The following is a 7,348-nucleotide window of genomic DNA, read 5'->3' as shown; positions in this document are numbered from 1 at the left end:
CTGAACATGGAGCATACAAAAAGAGTGAAAGAGAGGGAGAGAAAATGTGAGAAAGAGAAAGAGTGTCCTTTCATTGACAGCTTCCTCATTCATGTGCAATCTCATGTGAACTGACTGTTGGCACGTTGAGGCCTCACTTGTAGTAAACCAAGAGAGGTGGTGGGGGAGTTGGAAAGAGCGAGATCTCAGAACTCTGTAGTAGTTTTGACGGCATTTGTACGACCGCAACTTCCTGTGACGGAGAGAGAACAGCAGGGGGAGGAGGAGGAGAGGAGAAGGTGTTAGGGGAAGTAGGGGGGTAGAGGGGGCTTTAGAGTTGTGAAATAAGCTTTCTCTAGATCCCTTGAAGTGGCTCACTGTCTGCTACTGTCCTGGAGAAAGTATCGCTGTATCTGTAGCAGTAGCAGCTTGAACTCTACCCCCACTACCCTCTGTCTCTCAACCCTAACTCATCTCTCCTCTCTGATCCTGCTTGGGCTTGCAAACTAAACTAACAGCCAAGCTAAAAACCAGGTACCATCAGAATGTAGAAAACTTTCACAATAGAGGTGGGACGATATGCATCATCTCTCATCTCTCCTGAATAGCAGCACTACTTCAGAATCCAAAAGGGCTGGCACGACCCAATATCATTGGTCAAATTACCATATTGTAAAAATAAAAAATATACTGGGACCACTTTAGTTTCAGACTGCAACCCCTTTCCATGAAACGTAATCTGTTTTGAACTGGTAATGCTTTGCTTTAACCGGGTAGTCTGTTTAGGTAGAACTGTGGCTCAGTTGTTAGAGCATGGTGTTTGCAACACCAGGGTTGTGGGTTCAATTCCCATGGGGGACCAGTACGGGAAAAAGAAAAATGTATGAAATGTATGCATTCACTACTGTAAGTTGCTCTGGATAAGAGTGTCTGCTAAATGACTAAAATGTAAAAAAAAAATGTAAGTGAACCCTGCCAGATATTACTGTTAGAAGTGGTATATTTTTAGCTTTTCTAGCCTAGCTTCTCTTTTCTCTGTGTAAGAAGACATAGCTCTATAAATAGGTGTGGTTGAAAGGCTGATATTCTCACCAAGGCATATTCACTATACTCATACCCCCTAAACTTACTCTGCTCCAAACACACACAGGCCCACGCACACCACAGGAACCGAAAACATTCCATGTGACAAATTAGCAGATTTTTTTATCTAATGTGTTCCTCTCAACTGAAACTTGAGATGGAAAGTGGTATCAGCGGTGACAGCATGGCTAAGTTGAATAGTACTGGGTTGTCAATAGGGTAGTAGTGCAGCAAAATGTCCGTTTCTCACTCCCACCTCTCTATGAAGTCAGTGCAAGAGCAAAGCTGTACTGTAATGTGTTATGCAAACACCAAACTATAACTACAATACACATGCAGTGAAGTCAGTAACCCAAAAAATACTCACAGTCTCAAACAAAACAAAATGGTGGTCAACCAATCCTTGGCAGGTGTGACGTTATTCCACTCCCCCTCTCTCTAGTTACACACCATCTCTCAGTAAGGTAGTGAAATAAGGCCTATTAGTTTTGACATAGAGAAGACAGTGGAGATACTGACACAACTTCCCCAGTATACTGATATTATACAGGCATATACCACAATAGTCTGACATGGCATGGAAACAAAACCAGCGGTCTGACCTTATTTTTGAAAATTGATTGCGTCACCATGTTGCTATGCCTTGACAAGCAGATCTGTCCCATTGTTTTGTTATGAAATTCAAGGATCCCCTGACAACTATCAAAATCATGTCATTATCCGATTAAGAAGTGATCAACACAAACTTCTCTAATATTAATGTCAACCACACTGCATGTTTTGTTATGTGTCAATGTGTACCTGTCAATCTCACACAGAGAAGTGAAAACAGCCTCCCAAAAATGTGATGAAGGGAAAATCATAATGACAGTTAATTCTGGATGGTTTCCTGCTTAATGATGACTATGCAAAACTCTTAAACGACAAGTTCCTACAACTTGAGTAAGTTTGCCGGCGATAAATGTTAGTGTGTGAGAAAGACAGGAAAGGGGGGGTTGCGTCCTTAGAAAAGTCTATATGTCGGTTGGTGCGATGACATGTCTTGCACAATGCTCTTCCATGCACCTCCAATGATCCATACCGTTGTGGTGGGAGGTGGTGAGAGAGGACAACAGTAGAGGTTGGACTGGTTCTACTGTGTAACAGAGGAATATGACAGGTAGTGTAACAGTAGCCACACTGACACTAACTAGACACAATGAGGAAATCCAAGAACAATGTCAATACTAATCTGATATAAAACTATACTGTCTTAAAGTGACACTCCAGACTCCTTTTCACCTCATTTAACCCCTGATTTACTTAACCAAAAGACACATCTCAATAGGTGGTTCAGGGAAGGGGGAGCCTTTCCTTTCTCTATTGCTTCTCTATTGTTCCTCAAGCAAAGAGGGAGTTCGATGACATTACGACTTCTCATCAGACCAACTCCTTGAAAGCCCTACTCCTTGAACTTTGCAGTTGTGTCCAAAAAACACTATTTTGCTCAAAGTACACACACCTTTAGTGTGTGTACTTTACTGTATTTATACTTGGGATATTGCTTTTCAACACTGAAAGTCAAAAAATAGCATTTTTCTCTGGAAGGATATGGCTGCTGGCAGTGATGCTATGCTACAGGTCTCTGAATGGGTATGTAAGGAGATGTACCATGCAGAGCAAAGAACAAGAAGGACTACTCTTAAAAAGACTCGGAAACTAAGGTCCTGATGAGAAATCCTCACCCGTGAAAAGAAGCCCATAAAAACGTACTACCTTGTGAGAAAAATAGCAGTGGCCATTATTCCTACCAATGCCAAAAGTCTCCACTGTTACTTCTCCATTCCTCAAAGCCAACGGAACAGTACACAACAGCCACTTCCTCAATTTTAATCCAGCAATGTGACAGACCCCGCAATGTTCCCCACTCACTATGCCTGACTTCACACAATAGAAACAATCCAAACCATAGTCCATTAAGCACTCCAATACCATCATTAAGTTTGCTGACGACACAACAGTGGTAGGCCTGATCACCCACAACGATAAGACGGCCTATAGGGAAGAGGTCAGAGACCTGGCAGTGTGGTGCCAGGACAATAACCTCTCCCTCAACGTGAGCAAGACAAATGAGCTGATCGTGGACTATAGGAAATGGAGGGCCGAACAGGCCCCCATTAACATCGACGGGACTGTGGAGTGGAGTGGGTCGACAGTTTCAAAGTCTTTGGTGTCCACATCACCAACAAACTATCATGGCCCAAACACACCAAGACAGTTGTGAAGAGGGCACGACAACACCTTTTCCATCTCAGGAGACTGAAAAGATTTGGCATGGGTCCCCAAATCCTCAAAAAGTTATACAGCTGCACCAGCGAGAGCATCCTGACCGGTTGCATCACCACCTGGTATGGCAACTGCTCGGCATCTGACCGTAAGGCGCTGTAGAGAGTAGTGCTTATGGCCCAGTATATCACTGGGGCCAAGCTTCTTGACATCCAGGACCTATATACTAGGTGGTGTCAGAGGAAGGCCCAAAAAATTGTAAAAGACTCCAGTCACCCAAGTCATAGACTGTTCTCTCTGCTAACGGACGGCAAGCGGTACCCAAGCTCCAAGTCTAGGACCAAAAGGCTCCTTAACAGCTTCTACCCCCAAGCCATAAGACTGCTGAACAATTAATAAAATGGCCACCCAGACTATTTACATTGACCCCCCCCCCCATTTCTTGAACTGCATTGTTGGTTAGGGGCTTGTAAGTTAGCATTTCATGTTAAGGTCTACACCTGCTGTATTCAGCGCATGTGACAAATAATATTGTATTTAATTTGTCAGAGGAAACCCCTGCCCATGCATAGCTAAGAAAATACACCAACACTGCTTCTAGAACATTGCTACTCACTTGCTGTAGTGTTCTGGGTGTAGCTGGTGCAGAGGAGTCAGGCGCAGGACAGCAGAGATGAGTAACACAAGTAACTTTACTCAAATATTCCAATAACATGTCGTAATACCGAGCCCACAATAACGGACCGAACATGCATAAAACAATCACGCACAAAAACCATGGTAAAAACAGAGGGTTAAATAATGAACATGTAATTGGGGAATTGAAACCAGGTGTGTAAAACAAAGACAAAACAAATGGAAAATGAAAAGTGGATCGGCGATGGCTTGAAGGCCGATGACGTTGACCGCCGAACACCGCCCAAACAAGGAGAGGGACCGACTTCGGCGGAAGTCGTGACAGTACCCCCCCCCAACCTTGACATGCGGCTCCAGCAGCACGTTGACACCGACCTCGGGGACGACCCGGAGGACGAGGCGCAGGGCGATCCGGATGGAGACAGTGGAACTCCCGTAGCAACAAAGGGTCCAAAACGTCCGGCACCCAGCATCTCTCCTCCGGACCATACCCCTCCCACTCCACAAGGTACTGAAGGCCCCTCGCCCGACGCCTCGAGTCCAGTATGGCTCGAACAGCATACTCCGGGGCCCCCTTGATGTCCAGAGGGGGCGGAGGAACCTCCCGCACCTCAGACTCCTGGAGTGGACCAGCCACCACCGGCCTGAGGAGAGACACATGGAATGAGGGGTTAATACGGTAATCGGGTGGTAGCTGTAACCTGTAGCGAATCTCGTTCAGCCTCCTCAGGACTTTGAATGGCCTCACAAACCGTGGGCCCAGCTTCCAGGAGGGCAGGCGGAGGGGCAGGTTTCGGGTCGAGAGCCAGACCCGGTCCCCCGGGGGGAACACCGGGGCCTCACTGCGGTGGCGGTCGGCACTCGCCTTCTGACGCCTCACGGCCCGTTGCTGGTGCACATGAACGGCGTCCCAGGTCTCCTCCGAGCGCTTAAACCATTCGTCCACGGCAGGAGTCTCGATCTGGCTCTGATGCCAAGGTGCCAGAACCGGCTGATACCCCAGTACGCACTGGAAGGGGGAGAGGTTAGTGGAGGAGTGGCAGAGCGAGTTTTGGGCCATCTCTGCCCAGGGGATGAACGCCGCCCACTCCCCCGGCCGGTCCTGGCAATAAGACCGCAGAAACCTACCCACATCCTGGTTTACTCTCTTCACCTGCCCATTACTCTCGGGGTGAAAATCCGAGGTTAGGCTGACCGAGACCCCCAGACGTTCCATGAACGCCCTCCAGACCCTTGACGTGAACTGGGGACCTCGATCAGACACTATGGGGCGGCAGGGTAGCCTAGTGGTTAGAGCGTTGGACTAGCAACCGAAAGGTTGCAAGTTCAAATCCTTGAGCTGACAAGGTACAAATCTGTCATTCTGCCCCTGAACAAGGCAGTTAACCCACTGTTCCTAGGCCATCATTGAAAATAAGAATTTGTTCTTAACTGACTTGCCTAGATAAATAAAGGTTAAAAAAATATATATATATATCCTCAGGCACCCTGTAGTGCCGGAAGATGCGTGTAAACTGGGCCTCCGCAGTCTGCAGGGCTGTAGGGAGACTGGGCAAAAGAAGGAGACAGCAGGACTTAGAGAACAGGATTGTGGTGCTACCATGTGAGGGAGGAAGATCCGTGAGGAAGTCCACCGATAGGTGTGACCAAAAGCCCTGGCCGCCTCAGCCGACTACTGCAGTCGCACCGGTCCCCCCTTCAGCAGTGAGGTAATGGGAGCCTCTACCTGACCAAAGCCCCGGATAAACCTCTGGTAGTAATTGGCAAACCCTAGAAACTGCTGCACTTCCTTTACCGTGGTGGGAGTCGGTCACTCTCCATCTCCACCCCTGAAGTGGAAATGCGGTACCCTAGGAAGGAGACGGACTGTTGGAAGACAGACATTTGTCAGCCTTGACGTACAGGTCATGCTCCAACAGTCGACCAAGGACACATGCTCGGCGCGTGTAGCGGAGTATATCAGAATGTCGTCGATATACACCACTACACCCTGCCTGTGCAGGTCCTGGAAAATCTCGTCTACAAAGGCCTGGAAGACTGATGGAGCATGACGTGATACTCCTAGTGCCCTGAGGTGGTACTAAATGCCGTCTTCCACTCCCGTATACGCACCAGGTTGTAAGCGCTCCCGAGATCCAATTTTGTGAAGAAGCACGCCCCGTGCATTGACTCTATCACACTGGCTATGAGAGGCAGCAGGTAGCTGTACCTCACAGTGATTTGGTTGATACCTCGATAGTCAATGCACGGGCGCAGACCTCCATCCTTCTTCTTCACAAAAAAGAAACTCGAGGAGGCAGGTGAAGTGGAGGGACGAATGTACCCCTGCCCCAGGGACTGCCCCAGGGAGACATATGTTTCCATAGCCACCGTCTCCTCCTGTGACAGGGGATACATGTGACTCCTGGGAAGTGCTGCGTCTACCAGGAGATTTATCGCACAATCCCCCCGTCGATGGGGTGGTAATTGAGTCGCCCTCTTCTTACAGAAGGCGAGAGCCAAATCGGCATATTCAGAGGGGATGCGCACGGTGGAGACCTGGTCTGGACTTTCCACCATAGTAGCACCGACGGAAACCCCTAAACACCTCCCCGAGCACTTTTGTGACCACCCCTTGAGAGCCCTCTGTTGCCACGAAATAGTGTGGTCATGACATGCCAACCAGGGTAGGCCCAGCACCATGGGAAACGCAGGAGAATCAATAAGGAAAAAATGTATTCTCTCCTTGTGACCTTCTGCGTAACCATGCCCAGTGGAGTGCTGGCCTCCCTAAGTAGCCCTGACCCTAATGGTCGACTATCTAGGGCGTGCACAGGGAAGGGCATATCCACAGGAACAATGTGGATCCCTAAACTATGGGCAAATGCTCTGTCAATAAAATTCCCAGCTGAGCCTGAATCTACGAGCGCCTTATGCTGGTAATGCGAGGGAAATTCAGGAAAATGTATAAACAAAAACATGTGAGCAACAGGGGGCTCTGAGTGAGCCTGGTGCCGACTCACCTGGGGTGACATGAGAGTGCCCTGCCTGCTGCATCGACTCCCAGAGGAACCTCCCTAGCACCGACCAGCAGTGTGGTCTCTGCGGCCACAGATGTTACAGGGAACGGCCCCTCCTCCAGTCGCCCTAAGCGCAGCACCTCCTAGCTCCATGGGCGTCGGAGCGGTGGTGCTGGGGTGATGGAACTGACAGGCCCCAATCCGGACATCCGCAGGTAGCCAGCAGGTTATCCAGCCGGATGGACAGGTCCACCAGCTGGTCAAACGTGAGAGTGGTGTCCCTGCAGGCCAACTCCCGACTGACATCCTCGCGCAGACTGCACCAGTAGTGATCAATCAGGGCCCTGTCGTTCCATCCCGCACTGGCGGCCAGGGTCCAGAAGTCC

This window comes from Salmo salar, chromosome 17 (assembly GCF_965601325.2).
Source record: "Salmo salar chromosome 17, fSalSal1, whole genome shotgun sequence".
Classification (NCBI taxonomy): domain Eukaryota; kingdom Metazoa; phylum Chordata; class Actinopteri; order Salmoniformes; family Salmonidae; genus Salmo; species Salmo salar.
This window is presented reverse-complemented; position numbering follows the sequence as displayed.